This window comes from Diabrotica undecimpunctata, chromosome 3 (assembly GCF_040954645.1).
Source record: "Diabrotica undecimpunctata isolate CICGRU chromosome 3, icDiaUnde3, whole genome shotgun sequence".
In the NCBI taxonomy this organism is placed as follows: Eukaryota; Metazoa; Arthropoda; class Insecta; order Coleoptera; family Chrysomelidae; genus Diabrotica; species Diabrotica undecimpunctata.
Genome location: NC_092805.1, coordinates 34,177,598 through 34,205,589, shown reverse-complemented (window position 1 = coordinate 34,205,589; position 27,992 = coordinate 34,177,598). Strand labels below are relative to the sequence as shown.

Sequence of the window (27,992 nt, the reverse complement as noted above, 5' to 3'; positions counted from 1 at the left end):
ATACAATTTTTGGTGTAAAAGGTTTCCTCCTTTTTTTAACAACTCTCCATTTATGCCATCATTTCCTGGTGCTTTATGGTCTTTTAGAGACGCGATCGCATTATTTACTTCCTCAAGTCTTGGTGCTGGTATTTCGATATCTGCAGAATGAAACGATATCTACATACAGAAAATCTGTATGTCTTTGTTGGTTGCTAATAACGACACAGATTTTCTAGATCTAAGATTTCCTCAATATCGTCAACTTTTCGTATTCAACGACTTTCGTATTCAACTTTTATAGGTGATTGTCGAAAATTATTTTCTATTTTAAAGTGATGCAATATTATTTGTAGAAAATGTAAATCGATAATATCCGATTTCCCAAACTTTTAAAATTTATTGGTATTCAAAACAGCTCACGACAGTTGTTTGCGAAAACGATGACCTAAGATTCATACTAAACTTTATGTAAATCTATTCCATTTTTGACACCTGGACAAAACACTTTGATATATGTAAATCCATAGTGCACCCACGAATAAAATAGTCAAGGAGCTGAAGGCAGTTAGATAATTAAATTTAACAAAGACATATAATTTGACATGAGGATAACTTTCAGGAATCGTATAGATAAATAGTCCACGATAGGCAATATAAAAACAAATAAAAAAAGGAATATTGGGCCAGATCATAAACTAGTACTGCGCAAATATTTATTAAAAATTCCACTAAAGTACATCCATTTAGCAAATTCCTATCTGTAAATATGAGCACGTGTTGATATTCGCCGTCTCATTCGTCAAGAGGCTATTAAATATAATTTATTACCTTAAGCCAGACAGATTCTCATGTTACAGATCTAAACTTGCCAGTATTTTAAATTCAAATGGTATCGTGTTGATTTTTAAGTTAATATATTGTGTTATATTTATGTTATAGTTATTGTTACGTTATTTACTGGTCGTGTTATTTTTTAGAGTTTAGTTTAATTGTGATATAATGATTAAATTTCAAGAAATTCTCACACTAACAGTTTCAAAAGTAAATATTTTTAAAAATCATATGATACACATCAGTACGACCCTGTTTGGCTTTCACGTGCTTCTATTGACAATTTTGAATTTATAAAATGAATACGGTTTAGTGAAGAGAAAACTACACAAACACTCTCAAAACTAAAACTAAAAAAACTCTTCTATAGTTTTAAAATATAAAATGGTTGTATCAAAAAGCTCAAAAGAAAAGTTTGAGGCAAACCCAGTAACAAGGCGTATAAGTTTTAAACTTACTTTCACTTTTTTTTTATTTGTTTACGCTGTAACCACCAGGGTTATTAGCGATCTAAAAAATAAAATACAGGTAAAGTTAAAAATAAAATTACAATAATTGATACAGTCCTGAGTCTTTAAGATAACTTATTGTGTTTTTAATGTTCATGTTTTTTCCTAGGGCTTCCTTTATATTATTTGGGATAGTGTGCTTCTTTCTTGCTGCTTCATATGTTTTGCACTGAGTTGGTATATGCTTCACGGAAAGTGTTACTTGACAATTTTCACACATTGGCGGCACAGTTCGCGTAAAGAGGTGTTTATGTGTAAAGTTACTGTGTCCTAGTCGCAAACGTGTTATTCTCACTTGCTCGTGTCTATTCTCTGTGGGTTGGAGCCACGGTTTCACTAATTGTTTGATTTTCTTGAGTTTATTTTGTGATACACTCCACTTATTTTGCCACGCACTTAACACTTTATATTTTATTTCTGACTTGAAGTCATCTGAAGAAACCTCATTAATAAGAATGGAGTCCTGGCTGAAGGATGCTAAGCGGGCTAGTTCATCTGTTTCTTCATTTTCTTGTATACCTGAATGTGATGGAACAAACATGAAGTCAACAGTGATCTTATTAATATTTAGAATCTCTATTTCTGGTTTGATATGTAAGGCAATTGGATTATTGGTATATAAACGTTTGATAGTGTGAAGTGAGCTTAGTGAATCGGTTATTATGAGAGACGGGGACTGTTTCGACTCTTTTATGTGGATAAGTGCTTGTAATATTGCAAACAACGCTGCAGTGTATGACGAGGTAATGGGATTAAATTTAAATTTTAAGGATGTATTGGGTATAAGGATGGCTGCACCAACACCGTCTGAAGATTTGGATGCATCAGTGTATATCTTATAGTGATTTTTATAAGTTTCCATTTCTATTAAGAATGATTGTTTGATCAGGTCTGTTGTAGTCTCACGTTTTTTATATATACTAAGGTTAGTATTAATCTTGGGAATTGGTATTAACCAAGGTGGAGAAGTTAGGAAATTTGTTGGGAGAATTTCAGGAAATTCAAGATGTAGGTCATGAAGGTTTCTTCTAACTCTTTCGTAAAATGGTGGATCTAGTCTTGTTGTAGAGAAAGTGTCTTGAAATCGATCTGTGAACGTATTGGTATAAGTAGGGTGTTCTTTATTACTAGCTATTTTAGAAGCATATGAGAGAGAAAGGTATTTGCATCGTAAACTTAGGGGTTACTTTCACCTTTATAAATAAGTTTATAGGATATCGTAATGCTTATATTTCAGTAATTTGCATTTTTATAATTGTACATACAGGGTGACAATTGACAATTTTGGACAATTTTGAACTAAATGAACACAAGAAATTTGCAAGAAAATACTATTTTATTAACATCAAAATAGAGCTTATATTATGCCATTTACAATCTAATTAAGTATGGAAAATAATGTCATCAAGATGGTGACCATCACGTTGGTTATCACGTCCGTTATCCCTTTTAAGCGTAGTTCTGGAACCAAAAAATTTTGGATCATGTCAACGTAGCGAATAGAATTAACGGTGAAGGTATGGCCAGCCTCTTCGAAAAAATATGGTACAATAATGCCAGTCGGACCAATGGCACACCACACTGTGACTGTTTGAGAATGTAAAGGACGCTCACGGAGATTTCGTGGGTTTTCAGAAGCCCAGTAAACGATTCCCGATTAATTTTGAGCTCAATTGCATGTGTTCGGACGGACCGTGTAGGGCTTCTGACGACGGCATCACTCGCTGTATGTTTACAGGAGTTCTTACTGTTCTATTCGGACCTTGTTGCTTTTTTTTATGACACTGCCTGTTGTTTTAAAACTCTTTATCCATCTTAACATTGTGAGTGCGAAAAAGCCGCTTCGTAGTGATAACTTATTCTTGATTTCGGATAAACGTATCGTATGCAAACATGCGATGTTCTACCGTCCACTGCTCCATGTTTACTGAAATCTGAAATGGCACATGGCACACTACTACAGAGGAGTAACGCTGCGCTGTCTCACTCTCATCCGCCCAAGCTTCGTACTATGCGTTCTAAAATCATCCCGATTGTCACCCAGTATATTATTAATCATAAAAATATTACATAGTTCAGCAATTTCTGTACTGTGTTCTTAAAATTTGTGTATAGTTTAAATTTACTTCTTTAATGTAAATGACATTAAAAGACAACACTTTTTGTACAGTAAATTTATTATAAAAAATTTTCTTGAGCATATTTTTGTTTTAATTATAATTAAATTTTTAATATTTTGATTTTTAATTATTGTTCCTTAATATCTTTTATGATTGGCCTTTCTCCCTCTTCTTTGTCCTCTTATCGACCATTCGTTTTTTAAAACTTCCAGTTTTCGTTAATATTTTTGCTTGGTTTCTTTTTTTGGGAGGTGAGAATCTTCAAAAGACCTCTGGGAAGGTGTCCGAGGTGTGTTGGATTCGGACGACTACGCCTTACCGTAGTTGACCGCCTACCAACTAAACTCACCCCCTCTTTCTCCAACCGACGGGCCTGGGACCGCTCTTAGCGAGCATTACCATCTGACCCGTCAGATTTGCTCATACACATCAGTCCCATCTGTCGCTTTCCGTCTGCGCTCCGTGATTGCCATAGCAACCCAGTCGCGCCACCCTACTCACGTCTGCACCGGACTTGGTCTGTAAGGTAACCATCCTTGTGCAGAGCGATAGTCAGGAAGGAGCGACCGCGCCGCTATTTCAACCATCTTGAACTTAACGAGAAAGGTCAGAGAACAGGTACAAGCAACTCCAGACATTCATATTCCACCCCGGGGGGTGGTACATTCATTTCTCCATCTACACTAGCCCATTACTTAGTAATAGGCTGCTCCAAAAGTAGACACACAGCGTACACTAGATACAAGGAAATACAAAACAAAACGAAACAACACGTATGTAAATTGTGTAAATTCATTTAAGATTTCGGCATCAGTAGTGGAAGCTAAATAGTGGCTCACCCCACTGGCGCCGACAGATACGACACGTTAAAATAAACAGTTCACCTTTGTTGCCGTCTCCTCTCTTTCTCTTCCTTGTGTTTTATGGTTTCTGTCACAAAACCAATGATCAAGTCAAAGATTCTTTTGTTTTCAATTGCTTTATCCATTAGTTCATGTGGCTCACCTAGAGGTGACCCCAGGCCCAGCTGCAGTAAGGTTCGCCCCACATTGTATGCAGGGCATACGAATACCACACGATGCGCGTCATCCACCACTCCACACTCGGGACACAGATCGTCCTCGGTCTTCTTTATTCTATATGTATAAGACCGGAAAGATCCGGAGTTTTCGTTAATATTTTTGCTTGGTTTCTATACTTAATTGAGTTATATTTAGATACTTCCTCAATAAATAAAAGTTTGTCTTTTTATGAAATTTAAAGAACTACTTCTTTTTGATACAGACATAATTAACAATTTTACACACAACAAGAAAAATAAGGTTATTTCAACAAAAATAAAGCAAAAGTGATAGAAACACAATTATTAACCTACTAATTTAAACCTAAGTTTACTTTTAATAATGAAAAAAGCTGTAAGTGTTATGAAACTGGGAGTAGCACTAAAGTGTACTTTAGTCTAAAGTAAACATCAGTTAGGGTTTAGTTTAGGTTATCATTATGCAATCGTGCTTTACCTTTTATTCTATACACTTCTCATTTTAAAATAGTTTCATATAGATATAATGTTTGATTTTTACAATTATCAGTTCAAAAATTGTATTAAAGTGTGACAAAAAGAGTTATTAGTGAAACATTTTAACTTGAACTTTTATATTTATACTTTGGAAGAGATTTCTAAATCAGCACATATTAAATATAACCCTTTTAGGAAATAGTTGTCACAGTAAATAATTGGAAGAGTCCATTTACGTGACGACGGGTGACCGTTATACAACAAGTAAACTTTTTCAATTTTATTAAAATATATAAAAACAATTAATAAATAATAAATTCAATTTTAAACATCTTTAAATTTAAAAATACACAGAAAACATAGTATGAAGCTTCGCACTAGTCTTCAGTACCGCCTACTGTACCACTTTTTTTTACTTCTCGCTCTTAGGTCCATTTTTTCTTGTGTACTTTGGTTAGATATTTCTTTTTCACAGGTTTTATCGTTATATTTATACAATTGAATTTTTCATCTATATCAACTGTATAATTTATTTGATCTTTTATAGTACTAATTTTTGTTAATTTCTTTTTCTTTTTTTTTAGATCTTCTAGATTCAGCGAAAGGTATGTATAATATTGAATATTCACCCTGTCATTTTTCTTCCTTTGTCCATTTTTGGATTTAAAATAGCATTAAACCTTGGTAAAATAACTAACAAAGCTTCATTAATCCGGATTGTGTAGTCATACCTAATTTTAATAATGGTAATTACACCTTAATAAATTTGCTAATGGATATAACTATTGAATTGAAATAGAAATTTAAAAAAATCGATCCTTTGGTTTTGTGTAGCCCATCTGCTTGTTGCTCCGCGGCTTACTATAGTCAAAACTGCCGCAAATACAGAAAAACAGATTCAGTTTTACTTCTGAAAAAGACCAAAAAACGTCTCTGAAAACCAAGAAATACATTGGACAGTGAACTATTACATACCTAAGAAGCAAACGGTTATAACCACTACCTAAGGACTACTCAATATATTCTGCTGAACTTTTTGCGATATCCAAGGCAGTACAACAAAATCTTAATCGACCTGAAGACATGACAGTAATATTCACAAATTCCTTAAGTCCAATCCAGGGAATTCAGAAAATATATCCGAATCATCCGATTTTAGAACAGATTAAAAAAGACCTTGTGACTCTACCAAATAATCATAAATAACTACATATTGTGTGGATATCATCTCATGTGGGGATACCAGGAAATGAGATAGCTGATCAAATGGCCCAAAGAAGATTGTAAAATGGAGAGATCCGATGATAAAACTAGCCAAATTCCTCACTCAGATATGAAAAAATGCATCAATGAGTACACAAAAAACTTATGGTTACTCTTACCAAATAATAAATTGCGGCAAGCAAACCCAGATCTATCAGCGAAAACACCAAATTTAGTAAAGCGAAGAAACCAGGTTGTACTACTTCGTATTTGAATAGGACATACCAGACTGACGCACGAACACCTACTAAGGAAGGAACCTCCTAGAATATGCTACGCCTGTGACACCAATATAACTGTAGGCCACATTGTTATGGACTATCCTTTATATCAAATGGAAAGACAAGCTACTGGACTACCAAGTGATATAAAGTGCGCTTTAGGATTATGACAAAATCATTAGGTTTTTAAAGAAAATGAAATTTTTATAATCAAATATAAGTGATACTTCAAGAAAAATTCTAAATTAATCAACTATGTAAAACCTTTACAGTTTATATTTTATATTAATCATTATAATATATTATAGTCTATATTGTACCACCGTTAAAAAAACGCTTATAATATTTAGTGTGAGACAAGTATTGTGATATTATTTTTCTCTCGATGCTTCAGATACATATATGCTTTAAACTAATTTTTCTTGAACTAAACTAATTTTATCAAGTAATGTGGTGGATCTCCCTAAGCTTTCACGGCCAATAATTTATAATCATACATTAGTTTTTCATATATTTCTTTTGTTGTTGTAGCTGATATTGTCAAAGACGATGCTGAAACTTCACAACTCGGCTTCTCCATTTTGACTAAGTCTGATTTTCTAGAATGGGTATATTTTTTACCATTTATTCGTGTTTTGGTTTTGCTGGTAACAGCTTTTGTATTAGTTTTTTTTCTTTTGTAGTTTTTACTAATAAATTTTATATTTTCTATTTATAGCATTCTTTTTAGATAAACTTGACAGACAAATAGAAAATTTAAGCGCGGGTATTGTTATATCTCAGCTTTGACATAATTTTTTCTCTAAAATATCTTGCTCTTTATCTATAAAGTAAACGTTCCAGATCGAGTGTCATTTTAATTATACGTGGTCTATCCCATTTCAAACACCTGTACCCATTTTTTCTTTTAAGAGATGATAAACGATCGTCATCTGACACTTTTCGGGGAAACTAAGAAGTTCATTTGAATTTTTTTGTAGGCGTCTAGGGCGGGTATCTTCTCAATTCGCCGGAGGATTGTTTGGTTTATATATTTTGTTTGTTCAGTATTATACGTGGAACTCTGATAATATATTACTGGAAATATTGTATATAGTAAAATAACAAAAAAAAAATCAGTTTGAAGAATGTTTGAAATGTGGAGGATAGGTCGCAAAATTAATATAAATAATTATATTACATTTTAAGCAAGGAAAGTATAAAGAAAGATAAAATATATATTAAAAAAAAACAAAAAAGACAGGAATCATAGTATGTATACTAAATATAGGTATATAATGACGAGTGCTGTTAAATAAACAATAAGTTTTGAGATCTTACAATTCCCTTTGCTCTTTGTTAACCATTTTCCATCTAGTCTGAATGTAGATATCTCACAATTGTTTCCTCACAATCTAAACCACTGTTTGCATGGCGCTGCTTTTACCAACCTCTTTTGAGGTCCTTTCTGCTTTTTGTCGTCTTCCTTGGTATTCATTTTAGGATTTTTCATGTCCACCTGTTATCATCACATCTGGTTATGTGACCGACCAAGCGATATTTTATTTTTTTTTTATTTCTTCCACGATATCTAGATTCTAGATCTTTAACTGATTTCCTGGGAAGCGCTACGGTCTCCAATCCGTAGGCGCAAAGTGTTATACCAGCCTTTTTATTTTATCATCATGATTTGGTTTTCTCAGTTTGATGACATGGCCCAAGTATAGATAATGCTAAACATATTCTATGATATGATTTTGTATTATTTTATTTGTCTGATCCTGGCTCATTATTTTTATTTTACTCATTTAGTTCATTTTTAGTCCAATTTACTTATTTTAGTTCATTTTTAAACCTACTGCTCCGAAAATTTCATTTCATCTTCTTTGCTATTTCCCTTTGTAGGTTTATTCTTACTCTGGCTCTTACTGGTTTGTGATCGCTTTATACTGATAGTTTATTAAGTACAGTTACTTCTTGAACTATTTGTTTTTTGTCTGTTATTATATAATCATATTCACTTTTAGTTCTTCCCTCTGGACTAACCCACGTATATTTCCTATTTTGTTTCTTCTTAAAAAAAGTGTTCACTCCATACAGTTTGTGTTTAAACAGAAAGTTAGTCACCATTTCATCTCTTTCGTTTTTTACTCTGGTTCTCAAATCTCCCATTACCACTTCTTGTTCGTCCTTTTTCCTTCCGAATTTACCGTTAAAATCTCCCATTATCAGATTGTAACGGGCCGCTTCCTGATTTTTTTTTAAGACTGCATCTCTTATTCAGTTTTAGATTTATATACATAACTTTTGCAAAAATGCATTCTGCACTGATGTTGTTAATGGCCTTCTACAACTCAGGGATTTTTCGCACCCTCTGTCCGACGTCCTTTAATCCTACTGCTAACTTGTTTGAGAAGAAGCGAGCTGCCGGAGACTGGAAGCACTTTTCTTGAATGTCTGGTCATACTGAGGGGATTTTGGCATTAACACACCACAATTGCCAGGCGGGTTGGTGAGTTGGTTTGAAAAATGGGATATGATTGTTATTGGGTAGGAATGAGGTTAGGATATGATTTTTCCCAATACAGGAACTGATAGAGAATCAATGCAATACTGCTACTGGGAACAACGGACGATTCACTTATACCGTCGATGGTGACGTGGTTTGGGTGGAGGTTCGCATGAGGATTGGCGTGGGGATTGGCGCAGGGATTGGCGCGAACATTTCTGACGGCAGGATTTTGATTGGAGGGTAGAGTGGACAATATTTTCTTTATTTGAGTTGACGATTGATGTCTGTGTCTGAGACCTTGGAAGCACTAAAAAAGACATCAGAGAGGATTTCGAAAGTTCGGCGCAGTGATAATCGACGCGGTTGTTCAACCCGGAAGCCTGTTCAGTTTAATATTAATTCTTATATTAACTATAATAATCTAGCTTTAGCTTTAGCTCTATATATATATATATATATATATATATATATATATATATTTATATATATATATATATATACAAATATACAACTGTAAAGAGTTAGTTCAGTTATATACATGATAACTATTATTGTGATATAAAACATGATTAGCAATGAAAATTTGCCATTTGCCATTTAAAATTTAACTTAATATATTGTAAAATTTAGAAAACTGCCGTTTACTGTGTTTTATTTATCTTATAATCAGAGTTAGTCCGCTTGGCAAACAGTGAAGGACCCTGGACAGGTTCATTGTGCAGTTTGAAGGAATAGGAAGAAAGTCAACGGCAGGGAGAATATCCTCACTAAAATACGTGCACTCGACGACGTAGTATTTGTTTAGGACTACAATAAACAACATGGAAGCTAGTGCCTATTCATTAACGAATACGGTCCGGAAGAAAAAGAACAAACGTAGCGACAATTCATTCATTCATCTCGTCAGGGGTCAAAAGATTACAGTGAACCGGGTAACAACTTTTCAATTTTTCGGGAAATAGATACAAAAAATATTTCAAAGATGAAGATGATAACAAGATCGGTAAAATAAGTTCTAAAATTAACACATTTTATGAATTTGGCGCAATTTGTAAGGTAAGTTATATAGTTAGGTATATATAGTGGCAGCCTGATAACTAATAGTTTGCGGGAAATATGGTCTTATGATATTTTTCTTTTGTATTTAATATGTACTGAAAATGAATTACAATTTTAAGAAATGAAAATTAAATATATTTAGCGTTTCCAATTCCAGCTAGGAAAAGAAATACCTTAAATAGAGGAAACAAATACAATTTTGCAGTAATAGTTAAGACAAGCAATACATTAAAATCAATATTTATAAATCAATATAAACAATATTTTGTCTAAAACTAAGACCAACAATGAACAAGAACCAACAAAAGATTGTGTCCATATAATACCTTTTGAATGCGAAAACTTTTATTTGGATGAAAATTCAAGACCACTTTTAATGTTAAAATAAATTACTACAAATGTTATCTTAAAATAGACTCCTAAATAAATTCTCAAAAAAAACAATTATTAAAAATACTGGGCATGTGCCAGACCCATAAAGGATTGCAATTCACAAAAAAATAAATTGTAAAAATCTTACCCATTAACGTACAATCACCTTGCTGAAAATATACGAAATGGGAGAAAAATGACTATGCAGCCTCTGCTCGTGACTTGTTGCTGTTCTCTTGATTACTTCTGTCACAGTTTCGATACCCAGGTCCTGGTGAAGGTTACTGTTACAGATATACCAAGGAGCATTAACAATGTTCCTTAGTACTTTGTTTTGAAATCTCTGGATAATATGTAGATTACTACAGCCCCAGAGTTGGCACCCATATACTCATACTGGCTTCAGTATTTGCTTGTAAATGGATAATTTATTATGAATGGATAATGTTGAATTTTTTCCGATCGGCCAATACAATTTCTTTTTTGAAGATTTTTTGGCGCAGCCTGGCGTCTAGGGTGATGCCCAAGTATTTTGCAAATATTGCATAAGGAACTTGGTTATCATTTATTCTAACTGGGAAATTTTCTATTTTTTTATTTGTAAAGTTAATATGGGCAGATTTAGTCTCATTTAATTTTATTCGCCATTTTCTGGTCCAGGTATGCATTGTATTTACTGAAAGTTGCAACTTGCGACTTTCTCCTATCGCTAGTATGGCATATCATCCGCGAAGGTGGCAATAGTGTTTTGTTCTAACTCTGTAATGTCACGCGTATATAATAGGTACCGGACCGGACCTAATACACTCCCTAAGGGAGATCAAAGCTGGCACGCTAGCTTTGATGTATATATATATATATATATATATATATATATATATATATATATATATATATATATATATATATATATGTATATATATATATATATACATATATTATTTAAAAAAAATATATGTATATATATATATATACATATATTATTTAAAAAAAATAAATTTTTTTGTTGAAAACAGTTTTTTTTTACTTTCCACGCCTATAACTAAGAAGCGATTCATTTTGAAGCAAAGTCGTAAAATAAAATAGCGATAATTGATTTTTGAATATCAATTTTCCCGATCAATTTCCTGAAATCAGGAAATCTCCAAATAGATGGAAAGATGCCACGTCATCATAATTCCAAAACCAGGCAAAGACAGTCCCCGAAAAACTACAGGTCAATAAGCTTACTTCCAGTAATTAATAAAATTGTGGAAAGAATCATCCTAAGCAGACTCCAATCCGAAACGGATAGGCTTGAAATAATCTTAGAAGCACAGTTTGGCTTCAAAGCAGACCACTACAGCGAACTACAAGTACTCAGACTAACAGAGCACATAGCAGCTGGATTTAATGACAATCAGTACACTGGAACAGCCTTCCTGGATGTAAGCAAAGCCTTTTACAGAGTCTGGCATAAAGTGCTGATATACAAATGAGAGGATATGGCTACAGCGGAGCAATGACGAGACTAATCTCTTCCTAGTTGAACAACCGGAGCTTCAGAGTTCGAATAGGACAAGTCCTGTCCGAGCTCGGAATCCCGGAGGTTGGAGTGCCACAGGGAGTGGTCCTGTCAACCCTGCTGTACTCAATATTTACCGCAGACGTTCCCAGAATACCAGGAATACTCTTAAGCCTTTATGCCGACGACACTGCAATAGCGGCCAGGCACCGAAATGTAGACATGGCAGTTAACAACCTGCAAACAACGTTGGACGAAATCGAGGAATGGAATATCAGTTGGAAAATCGCCATAAATTCCAACAAAATGCAATGGGTGTTATTCAAAAAAAAATTTTAGCAACCAGAGGAACAATTTACTGTATAGAACAATCCCATCGACTGAAAAAGCGAGGCAAAATACCTGGGAGTCATCATGGATAAAGGACTTATATTCAAAAAGTACGTAGACGCCACAGTGCAAAAAGCTAACACGGCTAAAGCATCCACGTTTTTCACGTAGTATATTCATATTGTAGTTTGCACTCTGGCGATGAAAAGCAAGAGCTTTCTCACAAATCTTATCACTACTTTCAGGAACATGTAATCGCCTTTGTTGCGTAAACCACGTCAACCACGTTTCTTCAGTGTATTTCGTACAACGGGACCACGTTCTGCTTACGAACTTTAAGATTTTGTCAAGGTAGCTCCCACACCTACACATGCGCGCGAACCCCATTACCCGGCCGGATTACAGCGATCACCGAACAAGAAGGAGTCCGGATTAGCGGGGCCCTACTGTATATTTGTATTTAATACAGATAAATCATAATTCATTAATCGATATAAAAAAAGCAGGGCAAACAATCACTAAATAAATTTGCTATAAGTTACGAATAAAATTGTGTGTATGTAGTTTAAAGGATATAACTAAAAAACATGTTTTTCGTTTTAACCAGAAAATGAATTATTGAAAATGCAGATCATTTATAATTTTTATATGACACTTTTAGTGCGTGTTTTTTTTAACTCGATTGAATTTTTAATTTATGGCGTATTTATTTCTCTCATGTTATATTTGTTAATTAAATAGAAGCAAATCGAATGGATGTTTTTGACATACTGCTAGTAATATTTGTTGGAATAATAAAAAATATGTTTTCCTGATTGGAAATAATTAAATGAAGACTGTATTCAATATCAAGTTTTATATATTTCGTACCATAATGCTGGTCTTATTTTAAATTTATAAAGAAATTAAAAATGGGACATGTATTTAAGTGTGGAAAATAAGTAATATTAAGATATGGCGTTGTTCTAATAGAAATAAGAAAATAGTTAACAAAACAACAAAAACACAACAAAAAATCTGACACCCTTAGCGGTAAAAGGAGTAAGAAGAAGACGAATATTTCTCCCTGATTAATATCGGTAAAGATTAAAGCGGTGGTGTGAACGCGCCCTTAATAATAATAAGGTCTCTAAAATATTTAAAGTAGTTTACGCTTGCTCTAGATCTATCACGAACCTTTGGCTGTGTAATTAGTCCATTGAAAAGTTAAAAAGGGTTGCATTTTTGAGCGGATGCATTTTTTTATGTCTTGAGGGATAAGAATGAGCTTAAGTTTGTTTGGTCGTCTCGCTTGTCCCCTGGCCGCCATCTTCGAAAAAGGAAGGAAATTATTTTCGCGCTTTGTCTCGTAAACTAGCAATCCTACAGAAAAATTTTTAAGACATTATTTGTAGCAAATTAAACTGTATACTTTGTTATAAATAAAAAATGAAAAAGAAGAAAAAAACTAAAAATGTTTCAACAAATTTTACTATGAAAGACATTAAAGCAATATCAAAGAGGGATCTTCAAGGAATAATAATTGGTACAAATTTCTTTAATTTAATTAATTTCTCTACGTGTGTTTTACAGCACTCTGATGTTAACCGAGTTATTGAATACTTCGAAGAATACAATAAAAACGAACCATTACGCTTATTTGTCTATTAAATATATATTTGTTTATTCATATCTTCTTTGTCAACCATTTTCCATCCACTCCTGAATATAGGTCTCTCCCAATTGCTTCCATCTTTCTCTTTCTTGCGCCAATCTAATCCACTGCTCTTATGTCATCTACCCATCTTTTTTGAGGTCTTCCCATGCTTCTTGTTGTCGTCCTTCGTCTCCATTCTAGAATTCTCCGTGTCCACCTGTTGTCATTATATCGGGCTACGTGACCTGCCCAGCGCCATTTCATTTTTGTAATGTCTTCCACAATATCCCTAATCTTCGTTCTACGTCTTATCACGGTGTTTCTAATCTTGTCTCTCAGTGATATTCCAAGCATGATTCGTCCCATTGCTCTTTGCGTTTATTCATATAATTTATTATTTTTTAAAATTGCTATATTATTATTAGTTTATTATCGACCATTTTCCAAACCTGGAGACGCGTGTTTTTAAGTGATATTCCTATCTGGCCTAATTTACGGACAATTTCCAATCGAGAAATATTAAGCATAATAATTATATATTTAAAAAGTTGTTTTCCAGCTATTGTTGTTTTAATTTTTTTGATGGTCCAGACTGCGGCTTAGGATCTAATTCATTATCGAAGGTGAATATCTGCGGAAGAACGGGAGTTGGAATTGACGATATTTTGGGTAATTTATTTTCGAATTTTTTTATTAATTGTAATATTTTCATAATGTTACTGCAGGTTTTACTAGAACAATTAAAGCACACGGCAGAGCATTTGAGTCCTGCTTTTTGGCAACCATACATACTTCCACAGTTTCCGTCGTATCTGCAGGAAATTAATTTCAGAAACTCGAGGAGTGCTGAAGTTTTGATTGGTATCCAAATTTTTCCATACTTTTAGCAGCCCCAATCTTCAGAATCGCAGTGTTTCCTGTAATAAACTCTAAGACTGTGTAAGTGTAAACGAGCTGTATCTTGTGTGAAAAGAGATGATAAGTTAAGGGCCAATTGTTCGAACGCTAATCAAAACTTGATTGTAATCAAATATTTAATTAAAATCAAATACGTCACATTTTGGGGTTATGTTGACTGATTTATTTTATTAAATTTTATTATTTTGCGTTATAATTTAAAATAAACCATAATTAAACTCTTTCTGATGTTAATTTCATGTTTTAATTTATAAATCAATAATAATAATAAACAATTTTTAATAATTTTGACAGCTGCTGTGGCGTATGTGATTGTAATTAAATATTTGATTACAATCAAGTTTTGATTAGCGTTTGAACAATCGGCCCTAAATGTAGTTTTGATCACTGTGTATCGCTTGTATCTCATGCTGTCAAAAATCATCCTTATTTCCATTATATAAAGACAAAAAAAACGTTCGCCAACGACAGTGAGCCAAGATGGATCGATTTTCTCACTAAAAAATAATGCTGTTCCGCTAGCTAACTTAGGATATTTCTGGAACATTTTGATAAATTTAAGTTTGTAAGCTGCCAGCTAATTTTCTGCAATGACGTCGCCATACATAAAACTTTAAGGACAGTATAATAAGCGACTAAAAAAATTGGAAATTTTGAACACACATCACTGGACTGCTTCCTTCCTAATGCCGTGAGCAAGACAATAATGTCAATACTCTCTACTACGACAGTCACACTTAGAATTAGGATTAGAATGTAGCAAGCAAAACGGATGATGACTGTATCTGCATCATATTTAGCCTGGTCACTAAAACCCACTTCTGAGCAGTTTTGAGAAGGTTTATTACGTTTGTTTTGTTTTTTTTTATTATCAAAAAATTTATCTTGGGATAATGTTGGTACGGTGCTCTTATTAAACTTTATCTCTCTCGATTGGTGCTTTTTCGTGTGATGCAAATGCACGAGTTGAGGTAAGTTTTGTGGTGGCGGAAAGGGTCAATAAATAACATAGGAATGTTAAGAAAATAATAAATTGATTTAAAACGACATTAATAAAAGTATATATAATAAAACATTAACTATAATGGTTCGTTTTTATCCTATTCTTACCAGTAATCAAGATCCCGCTCAACTTCGGAGCGATTTAATACCCCGAATAATTAATGAAATTATACAAATTTGTAGTAAAAATTTTTCTTTAAAAAAACCCTCTACAATAGTGTATGCTGTCATTTTATTATAGAATGACTAGAACAAAAGTTAGACACAAAAAAAATTTGTTGAAGATTTTTAGTTATATTTGTTAAGAACTTTTTTATTTTCCGTTTTACGATAAAAGGTAATGGGAATAAGCTTGTAGACTATTTAATTTGCTATAAATATTTTTGAAAAGTTAATGAAGTTAAACAAATTTGGAATAAAAATAATTCTTTAAAACCCTCTATAATATTGCTCTGTTATTTTGCTGTAAAATTACTAAAAAAAAGTTCCAAGAACCAAAAGAAAATTTATTAAAAAATTTTTATTATTTTTGTTAGTAAGTGTTTTATTTTTCAGTTTACGATAATAAGTAATAGGAATAAAGTTGTAGACAATTTAATTGATACAAATAATGTCTGATAAGACTGTATAAGGTACAGCACGAAAACCGTTTGCAGCCCCTTTTTCCAAGATGGCGACCGGGGGACAAGGCGACTCCACACACTTGAACTTAAGCTTATACTTACCCCTCCCCCTACCAACACATCAAAAAAATAAACTTGCGTCCTCTAAGAAATGCACGCTAAGCCCCAAATAATGTAACATTTCAATGTTCTAATAAATAATATTTTAGTTCAATATAAATTACATTATCTTTCAGCAGAAATTTTGTAGTCTAAAACTAATGAAAACGTTCAGTATCGTTTTAGGAACAAAATATGTGATGTAAACCTCCGATTTATTAAGTTTTCATCTCTATTAACAAGAGATTTTTAGGAAATATGAGCTCTTCGGGTAAAATTCTCGTATGAAATGTTATTAGTACATAGTTTGAAAATATGATAGTAAATCTTAAAATAGATTCGGTAATTTCAGAATTTATAAATTTATAGGAAGAATTTAATTTGACGTTTAAAAATATCATTATAACTACAATGTATGTCTAATTTTCCAAGGCGTTTATGATAAAAAAAAACAAGTAAAGACTCCCCCATGTTATGTCTGAAATTGGTAAGGTGGGAGGTAGCTTGGGGATCAATGGGGTATCTTCTCCACAAGACGTAACCTCTTTGATCTTCAGACATAAAAACACCTTACTCCGGAAATCTAATGCCCGCTTTGTAACCATTTTAACTTAAGCTTTCTCATTTTGGCGCCGATTGAAGCTACCAGTAGACTTCCCCTATAAAGATATTCATTTTTAATTTTATCTTTTGTCATTCACTGATTTTTCCATCTAAGCAATCTCATTATAGCTGATCTTATAGCAGCTTTACAGAATTTTTCTTTCAGTTTCATGAAAATCTTTTTGTCATACAATCCACCATCCTACTTTTTTCATTTGCTCCATCCCGCACATCCTTTATCTATAACACCAATTATAGGTACTTAAAAGTATTAATTTTCACAATTATTTCATCATCCAAAGTTCTTGTCTTATTTGTAGTAGTAACATCTTTAATTGAACATTCCAGGTGCTCTGTTTATGTCTTAACAAATTTTGAATTTTTTTTCAAGGGCTTATCTCTACTCTTTCATTTTTTGTACTAAATCCATTGCAGTATGTTAATAACGAAAACCTGATATTTTTAATTTAAAATTTGAACTTTTTCAGTAGTTCAGATGTAACAAATAAAATAGGTTCTATACCCACTATAAAATCAAAAAAGTATTGCCAAGAACAGAATATGATTTCATAGTTTGTCAGGGTCTTTGAACCTTGGCTATACTTTTAATTTTTGATTTGAACAATATCCGAATTTGGTACGTAAAGTATTTCTTGATATCCCCTCTTTATTTTACAGTAAAAATATTGTCTGTCACAAAGTATTTGGCAATGGAGTGAATAGGAAGTTTGTATTGCCTTGATGAAAGAGAATTCTTTAATTCTTAACATACGTTGGTAGCACCACATTTCAAAATTCCTCTAACCGTTTGATGGTATCTTTTGTAAGACTCCAGACTTTGTAGGTGGGTTGCAGAGAATCTTCCTAAGAAAGTTAAAAGAGCTTCCGGCTTTTTCAATACGGGTTTTTATTTCGTAGTTATGAACCCAAATATTTTTAATATGACAGCCCAGATTGTATATTTTCTTCTCTTTCTAACGTTGTATCGTCTATTGTAACTTTGTTGTATAAAATATAATTGTAAAAACATTTAACATGTTTCTACAACATTATCCATCATCTTTTGGAGCCCTCGCGCACTATCTGCCAAAAACACGGTACCGTCTTCATATCTGATATTATATATGAGTCGGCCATTTACTGGAATACCATATTCTGATTCGTCCAGGGCTTCTCTAAAGATATTTTCAGAGTATATGTTAAATATTCCATGCTGGTAATAGCATGCACCCTGTCAAACTCCTTTTCCGACTGTGAAGATCTCGGACAGTTTATTTTCGAATCGCACTGTTGCTTTTTGTTAAAGATATATTATAAAACATGCATACACATCACAGTTGATGTCCCTGGCTCTTAAACTAGAAAGTTCTTCCCTCGTTATGAGTCCTGCTCTGAATCCAAATAGAATTTCACTTCGATGTTCTTCTAATTTGGTGTATATGCGCAAGCGAATAATAGTAAGAAGTAGTTTAAGTGCATGAATTATCAAACTAGTTAATCAGTCTTCTCCACATTTCCTAGCGGTGGCATGTTTGGGAAGTGGAATGAATATTGCTAGTAGTCAGTCTTTTGGCAAGTGGCCAGTCTCATATATGTTGTTGAATAGCTTAGTTAAAATTTCACCATGCACTTTATCAGGTCTTGGTGATTTCCCATCTTTAATTCGCTTAATGGCCATAGTTACTTGTTCGTTTGTTATTTCTGAGCGGTATATTTTAGTCGGTCTTCTTGATGTATCTTCGAATAATACTTGCATATATTCTTTCCATCTTCTTAATTTATCTTCAATTGTAGTCAAAATCTCGCCTTTTTTTTGAGCATATCGAAGTCGTCATGTTTGCGTTGTAGTGTTTAAATTTCCGTACATTTATCCGCCAGAAGTGCTTCTTTTACTCTTTTTATTGTCCGGAGTGTATTATTATGCAACTTATTGTATTCATTGACATTTCTTCCTTTTAATTTCGTTAGCTATTCCACCATCTGCAATATTTTATCTGCCATTAATTCTTGTTTCATTTCTTTTTTTTTTATTATTTAAGATTTTCATTTCGTTCCACTGTTCTTCTATGTCGCTAATAACGTTTTCAGCTATTTTCGCAAAAATTCTTATTAAGCTGTGTTTTTACTTTTTCCTGGATTTTCTTCAGTATTCTTATATATACTTAGGCTTCATTTTACTATAAATTATTTTGAGTGGTTTGTTGATATGTGCAACTACATATTAGATTATGATCCGAGAAAAGATCTGCGCCTGGATATGTTTTTGCTGAGGTGATAGAAATCACTGGGAGCTTTCCATAAATAAGGCAATCTTGCATTTAATTAAAAAAATATATATTCGTTAAAACCATATCTGTGTCTTGGCAGAGTGGATCAGCCTTTCTCCTCTTTCGTTTCTTGTGCCAAGACCATACGTCCCCACAACACTGCTATCCCCATGATATACTGGAGGTTTTAATATTTTATGATTGAAGTTCTGTGTAATTTTAACACAGATAGGCAGATGTCACTGGAATCATAGATACCCAAAAATAAAATATTGATAGTTTTAGTCAGTTTAGAGAGTTTTCTAGAATCTGATAGAAATTTTCTATTTCTTCTTCAGTAGACTTGAATGTCGGTGCGAAGATCTGATTGAATAAATAGAGGAATAAATCCTATCACTGCTTTAAATATTTCCTTTTTTACTAATATCGCTAATCTATTTCTGTTTCTCGTTGTGTCATCACCAGAATAATAAATACAGTGTTCATTTAAAACTGTTACTCCATAAGTTGGCAATCGGACTTCACTGCATCTTAAAATATCTATATTCAGACGTGTTGTTTCTTGTATACTATTTGCTCCCTTTCCTACTGACTAAATGCTTCGAATGTTCCAAGTACCGATCCTTTTCACTTTTGGGACATTAATGGCTGACCAAGGATTCTTAGCAGCCTCTCCTCACTTACAGGATGCCTGGGACTGAGGGCCGTTTCTTTTGGATTTTCAGCCATGTTGGTGTCCTTGTGGATCTTTAATGTGGTAGTCATCCCGTGGATTTCGACATCTTAATGCCGTTGACTAATTTAGTTCTTCTGTCTTCGGCGAATTCACTTCCGACGAATTCGCCGTTTCGAATGTTCTTCTCATCTGCTTTCATCGCCGTTGTGGTCCTCATCTGTAACTCTAGACAAGCGTCCCTTACAGTCATCTATCAGCCGGGACAGTTGAACCATGATTTTTACTCCTTTATCACTGCTCTCAGTTCACCCCACAACCAACACAGGCATGTTAATATTAATAAATACATTATTTTCAATTGTAAGGTCATTACATATTTTATTTTTGGGTATCTATGATTTAAGTGACATCTGCCTATCTGTGTTAAAATAACACAGAAGTTCAATCATAAAATAATAAAACCTCCAGTATTTAAGATGGAAATTACAAATACCGGTGTGATCGTATACTATCAAGAGATTTTGCTCTGTTAGTTAATAGGACACTGTGAGATTGCTATTTTGAAGTATGCTCTTATTGTTTTATTTTAACAACTTTATTTAGACAGGCCATTCACGTTCCGATTTTTAGTCCGACTAGTGGTCCAATTTGCGCAGTTTCTATCTGAAATCGGACCGTGAGAGGGCTGGTTGGATTAGTTGGACAACTAGTGGTACGAGTCGGAACATCTAGAAGGACTTGAATGTCCGACTTCCGACTGGTGACGAAGTGGGAGCGTGAATGGTGAAGTTAGAAGAAGGATCACAGGTCGAATCAAAAATTTACTGTTAGTTGACCTTCGGCATCTGTTACGTATGAGATTTCTATGAATTACTTTATCCAAGCAAATATCCCTAGTTCGCAAATATTTAATAAAAAATAAACTTTCAATTGCACGAAAATTACCCCTATTAAAATACATGATTCTTCATTATCATCTACTTTTTGTTAGGGCAAATCATTTTCCTTTCTGTAGATCTATTTCGGACACTCCCACACAGGTACAATTTCCAACACTCCGGATTGTCTACAGAAGAATTATCAACAAACAACGAAAATTAAATCATAGTTGTACTGAAATTCGAAGTAACTGTTTCTTTTTATTGTTGTGAAGTTATTTTCTTGTGACATCTTATGCAAATTTACTATTTTAATTGGAAATAAGCCTGAATATTAGTTAGAAATTAAATTTATTTGACGCTCATTCAGAATATTTTGATAACGATTTCTGAAGTGGAAGTCCAAACGTCAAATATATCTAATTTCTAACTCATATTGTGGCTTATTCCCAATTAAAATAGTAAATTTACTACAAGATCACTTTGTAACTGATATTTCCTTCCTGGATACAATTTGCTTACAACATCAGCTCCAAACAAAATCTCAATTGGTGCTGTCTGTCCGACATCGCTGAGCTAAGATCTGCAGTTCGCAAATAAATAATAGAAAATAACTTTCAATTGCACGAAAAAGAATTTCGTGTCACAATAGTTTACACAATCAACAAATAATTTCTTCATCCAACATTTTTTCTTTTTCTTTTCAAATGATAAGGATAACAATCACAATGCTGCCATTTTCCTCCTCTTAATTATATTTTGTGTAGTGTTTACTGATACATTTTTTGGTTAAGCGATGTACACCGTCGTAAAAACAAACTAGAACTGAAGTTGGACCTTGGACCTGGACTGGACCGCTAGTTGGAGAGCAAGTCGGAGCGTGAGTGGAGATGAATATACAACTATAAGTATAGTATAGTAAGTATAGTATAGTATAAGTATAGTATATAGTAGGTAGTCCTACTAAGTGGAACCGCAAGTCGAAACGTGAATGCCCACTTTAAGCAGACGTTTTTGTTTGGTCAGTTGTAAATTCTTAATCACACTTTTATTCTCTAATTTTATTAACGTTTTTCCTTCAATTTAGCAAGTATTTTTACTATTATCGTTTTTGGGAAAACCCAGTGTACTTGTAAAAACAGACAATCGTCATAAAAAAGATTTGTTATCAATCTATTGAAAACTACTGTTGAACAAAGTACAACATTTTATTATTATTTTAACCTCTCTAGAAGGTAAAATCATAGAGGATTTATTTTTAATTACAAGTATTTGCTGCTAATACAAGAATTTAGTCCTTACTTTTGTAAATAAATTGATTGTTGGATCACCAGGGTTACTTCCAATGCAAAATATTGATGACGCACATGTAGATATTTGTATACCTATTTGCTTTGTGCTGGTGTTTACAGAAGAAACATATCGGATGTGATTTCAAGCATATCGTAGCTATTGTTTTTCGATGGGAATAAATATGTTATATGTTTTACAGTTTACTTAATACATATTACTAAATAGAAATGGTAAATATAATCGATCGATCAGAAATGCCAGCGTTTAGAAATAATATTTGTATAGTCGAGAAAATACTTTTTTTTGTTGATTTAGGGTTATGTAATATAATTTATTTCGGGGTAAATAACAAAATGTGGATTTTGCGTTTCGGCTCAAATAATAGTCGTTGCTTTCTATGTACATTATTCTATAGTCACGAACAGCTTTTTTTCAATTTTTTTAGTCGTAATTTTTTTATTATTGCTTATATCGACAAATTCGTTATATTTGGTTTCCATTAACTACACCAATCAGAATGTTTAAGAAGCCATGCAAATATGGAAACTATAGAGAGGAAAAATGCTTTTTCGACTCTTTCGACAGCTTTTCTCGACTCCATCGCTTTGGATGATAATATATCCTCGGCAGGTCCGAGTTTATACAGAATTAGGCAGATTTAAAAGTAAAAAAAACATGTACACATATTATGTGACCATTGGGTTCATATAACAGTATATCAATATATGTACAATTTGTTTGTCATTGTGTTAGAGGTAACAAAAACGAAATATTTTTCGTTGAATAATGTTTTCTATTCTAGAAAAAGTAATACAAAAAAGCTTATCGTCTAAACATTAAAAACAAAGGTAGATTTATTAGACAAGGCGAAAAGCTCGGGTTCGTTCGGAAAAATATTCCCATGAGATTTTTTTGCATATTCTTTTTCATGAGATACCCCATAATAAGGTTCAAGAGGTCGCCCAGGCGAAATGCTGTTTAAATTTTTTTAAACAAATTTGAAATTATTTTGAAATTTGAAATTTTAAACAAAAAAAGTTTGAACTTTTTGGGCCATTCTAAACAAAATAGGTCTCGTAATTTTTCTGTAAAGTTAAGCACTTTCGAGTTATAAACAATTTAAAACTGAAAAAAAAAACTATTTTCAAGGCTTAAAAACACAACTAAAAAATATTAATTTTGAATTTAACAAGGATCTGAATTCAAGTTCAAACCTTATTCTATCATTTTCCTATGTATTTTGGGCTTATTTAATTTTAAAACATTGTTTTTAACTAGCTAATGAAGCGCTTATGACAGGACGGGTGCTCGGACTACGATGTGTATAAAAAGGCCGATTTACATCAGACCAGCAAATGCTCATTCTATCTCCACTCTATTAAATTTGTTTAGTGTAAAGAGACCTTTCGTTGTTCTATGGAATATTCTAAGAATGCTCGTTCGCTTGATGTAAATGGCACTAAGAGCGTGCGACCAGTTGTTTAGAGCCTTAGGGCCTTCTTGTGTGTTCGGACGTGCTCCGAACATTTGGTTTCGACACTAACCAAAATAAAAACATGGTGAGAAGGTTCTCATTTATGTTTTTTTATTATATTTAATAAGTACATAAAAAACATTTCAGAAAAGGTGTTTATAGAAATAAGTTATGCAATATTGTGTTGCCATGGCAAAATATCAGTGAAATTAAAATAGTATGAAAATTCTTTCCGTATATTTTCACATTGTAAAGTATGTCTTCATCCAGTGTTGGATAATGGGAGAAATGATGATAAACCGTCCACATTTCTCCAATGGCCTGGAGTAACGACGCCATCTTCATTTCTGTCCATCATGGCCGGTGAATTATATAGTTTCCTAGAAGTGTTCCTTTTCATCAAATAATTATGTAGGTACACGCAGGTCATAATGACGAGAAATGCTTTATCTGGTTGTAGTAACAAGGGTTTTCGCAATACACGAAAAACTGCTGAAAGTATGCCAAACGCATTTTCTACTATTCTTCTTGCTCTTGATAAACGATAATTGTAAATTCGTTTTTCGGATCCCCTGGCATAACTACCAGGATAGAACTTCATGATGTGTCTTTGCCATGCGAATGCGTCATCTGCTACAAATACGAATGGCACATTCTGTTGTCTTCCTGGAAGGCTTTGATCATTAGGCAAATTTAATTCATTATTTTGTAGTTTCTGATAGAAAGTAGTGTTTCTGAAAACTCTGCCATCTAATATTCTTCCCTGACAACCAACATCGGCGAATATAAAATTATAGTTAGCATCTACAATGGGCATTAATACCACACTAAATGTAGATTTACAATTAAAGAAGTCGCTTCCGCTACTAATAGGTGCTTGTATGATGCAGTGCTTCCCATCTATAGCACCGATACAGTTTGAGAAATTCCACTTCTCACTAAATTCCTGAGCAATTGATAGCCATGCGTCTTCTGTTGGCGGTGTCTGAAATTAATAAAAACTACTTTAGGGTATATATATATACATATATATATATATATATATATATATATATATATATATATATATATATATATATATATATATATATATATATATATATATATATATATATATATTAACCAAACCGTTTTTTAGGTTCAGGAGCAGGAGAATGAGCGAAATGAACAAGAAGGAGCTACGACAATGGGCCCTAATGGAGGTACACAGTCAACTCAACAACACATCCACAACCATCAACTTCCTTGGGATCTGGCCACACGACAATACCACGAAAAAAAAATTACCTGAAGACCCTCGAGTAGTCGAAGCCTACCGTATTTTAAAAGATACATATGAATTAAAGATAAGGCACAAGAGTCAAGCTTTTGGTAATCATGTAGCTTCAAAACATCGTGAATATTCAAACGGGACGAAAGCATATGTTGAACATTATATAAATAATATACTGTTCGACGCTGATTTGGGGAAATTTGAGTTTGGGCCAAGTTCAGCATCAACACCGATGTCTTCATATTCGGACAGTTCACAAAATACATTACTGCAATCTGTAATCACAGATCAATCAACAACAGTATTGGAAATTCTCAAAATACTATAAACACAGGCCAACAATTACACATTCCAGATGATACCATAACAGACCACAGGGTCTTTAGTGTACTACTACTAATTTTAAGTAACGTTTCATTTCTATTTTCTTTTTGTGTTTTTACAAAATATTATTAAGTACTCAAGTCCTAAGAGTGTTTATTTTTTCAATAAATGTCTATAAATGTCTTTCAATAAAAATAATGAGTATAATTTTATTTACCTACTTACCTTAGCGTAGTCATGCAATGCTTTATTTATCGCAGCACATACTGCAGATATAACATTACATATTGTGGATTTAGACACTTTAGTAAAATACATTAGGCTTTCATAGGAATCTCCAGTTGCCAAAAATCTTAAAGTGACTGCTAGCCTGTCATATGCAGGAATCAACTCTCTAAAATTCGTACTTGATTTCCGAATTTTGTCGCTGATCACAGATAATAAATGGTCAAAATCCTCTGACGCCATTCTACAAAAGTTGTGGAATTGACCACTTTCTTCTTGTCCTTGAATATCAGTCATTGTTTCACCTACAATATCCACTATTCTTCGTTGCATTAAATTTGTCACCCACCAACGTCTCTTCCTTCTTTTCTTTTTGAGTGTGAGACAAAATAATAAATGCAATTATAATATTGCTGTCAGAGTCGGACATAGCGAAGCAGTACCACCTAGAGAATTGACACAAATGAGGTATGAGCGTTCGTTGGATCTAAATATTGTGCAGAATTCTAGTTCTTGGTTCTCATTCTTGCTCGTTGAGATATTTTGGTGTAAACGCTGAAAATAGCTTATGAAGATCAAGAAAGAATGCTCTTGTTCTAGCTCTAGCTCTTTGTTCGTTGGGTTTAAACGTACCTTAAAAGAGAAAAACAAGATCTATGGTACAAATTTTTGCTGGTTTGAATTTTCATTGTACAAATGAGCGCCTACCGTGCCATGCGCGATTCATTAGCTGCCTTTCACAATTTAATTGTTAATTATTACAAATGCCATAGGAATATCGCTGATATATCCTTTGGGTGAATGCGTCTTTATTTTCTTAAACACAAAAATGAACACACCATCTTTATATATAAAAATCTCGTGTCACGATGTTTGTCCACGCTAATATTCAAAAACCACTGAACCTATTGCAATAAAATTTTGTGAAAGTGTATTTTTTGGTCCAACTTAGGAGATAGGATATTTTTTATCTCGATGAATGTCTCTTATTTTTTTTAATTGTAAATTCAAAAAGGGTTTTATACGACTTCACCTTTACAGTTTTAGTTCATTTGATCCGTTTGTTAAACGTCATTTTATATTTTACATTACATATCATCGTCAACACAAGAAAAACTCAGTAACTTCATTTTCCTTAATTTTTCAGGAGAGCCTAAAAGCAGTAACACTTTCACGGATATCTTTTATTTGATAAAGAAGAACGATTAAATAACTATATTTTGAGTTTTTAAGTCATATTAAGCTGAATTATATCAATTTTAATGTCAAAAACTAGCGGATATAGTTAAAAATACAGAAAATTTGGAGTTACAAGTTTTTCTTCTTTTGGAATGAGACGTGCCTATCGAGTAACGTGGCTTTCTTTGTAACGCTGGATTGGAAAAAATTAATGAAAAGTATTAATTATCGATTTATAAAAATATATTATCTGTCACACATAAAAAATATCCTAATAATGAAATGCAGACCAATACTTTTGAAAAACGTTTAACATAAAATTTAGTGTTATTTTATTACCTACGTTAGAAATGAAAAATAGCCTCACTTTTCAACAACAATAAATACAATTTTAATCTAAAATAAATCTAAAATAAAATCGCATAAATATATTATGTACAAAAACAAGTTTAGTACAACAGGGATATGATAGGACTTAAAATAACATAGTTAGTGTGGGAGATTGTCATAAAATGAGTGGTAATCGAAATCAAGGGTATTTTTTAAATACTGCAAATGTTCGAATTTGTCTTTTTTTAATGGTATTTTATTTGTGTAAAGCTTCGGCAGATCTGCGAAATTCTTGGGTATCACATTCTGATTTATTCAACAGGGCAGTTCAATTCAATTTTCACCAAATCTCAACTTGTAATGAATACATTATGGTGAATATTTTATAGCTCTAATATCTGTCACAACTGCATCACCCTTTTTTTACCCAGTCGGATACTGCTTACAGAGTTTACTGCTCTCTGGGTGTGTCCTTTCTCAAGGAATTTTTGTATAACTGTTACCTTCTGCTTTAAACAAAAGTTTAAAATTGCATTAGCTAAAGTAACATTACGATTTTGGTAAGTACATCCATCGCTAAAAATAATTACATACGTACATTTTCCTCAAGACAACTCCCTTCAGTATGTTTTCCCTTCATAAAGATAAATTAATACACTCAAACACTATTAATTTATTCTCTGAAGTACGGGCCATTACTTTGTTTACATATTTGTATACTAACCTGTGTTATTCCTGAAGATTTTTTATTAACATTGCTTCTGCTACTGCGACTACGTTGAGAACAAAAAACCATTATTATGCACTATCACAATATATTATTACAGTTTCTATAAAAGTATTATAAAACTAAAAATATTCGAAAAACAACAAACGTAAACAAACATATACGATCTGTCAAAAGTGTCAAAACAATCTTAACAATATGGCCGAAGTGAGGTCGTTTGTAGTCACGTGATGCCCTCTCCATAGATTCTAACTCGATGTTGTCGGA

General features: G+C 32.9%; 1 protein-coding gene across 4 annotated transcripts in view; it reads left to right on the top strand.

Moving 5' to 3' along the window:
* Positions 1-27,992, top strand: part of LOC140436664 (uncharacterized) — a 604,390-nt gene that overhangs the window by 235,389 nt on the left and 341,009 nt on the right. For all 4 annotated transcript variants that reach the window (XM_072525674.1, XM_072525672.1, XM_072525675.1 and 1 more), the window contains one exon: positions 5,543-5,563. The gene's annotated coding sequence lies outside the window, so the exon portion shown is untranslated. The remainder of the gene's footprint in view (positions 1-5,542; positions 5,564-27,992) is intronic.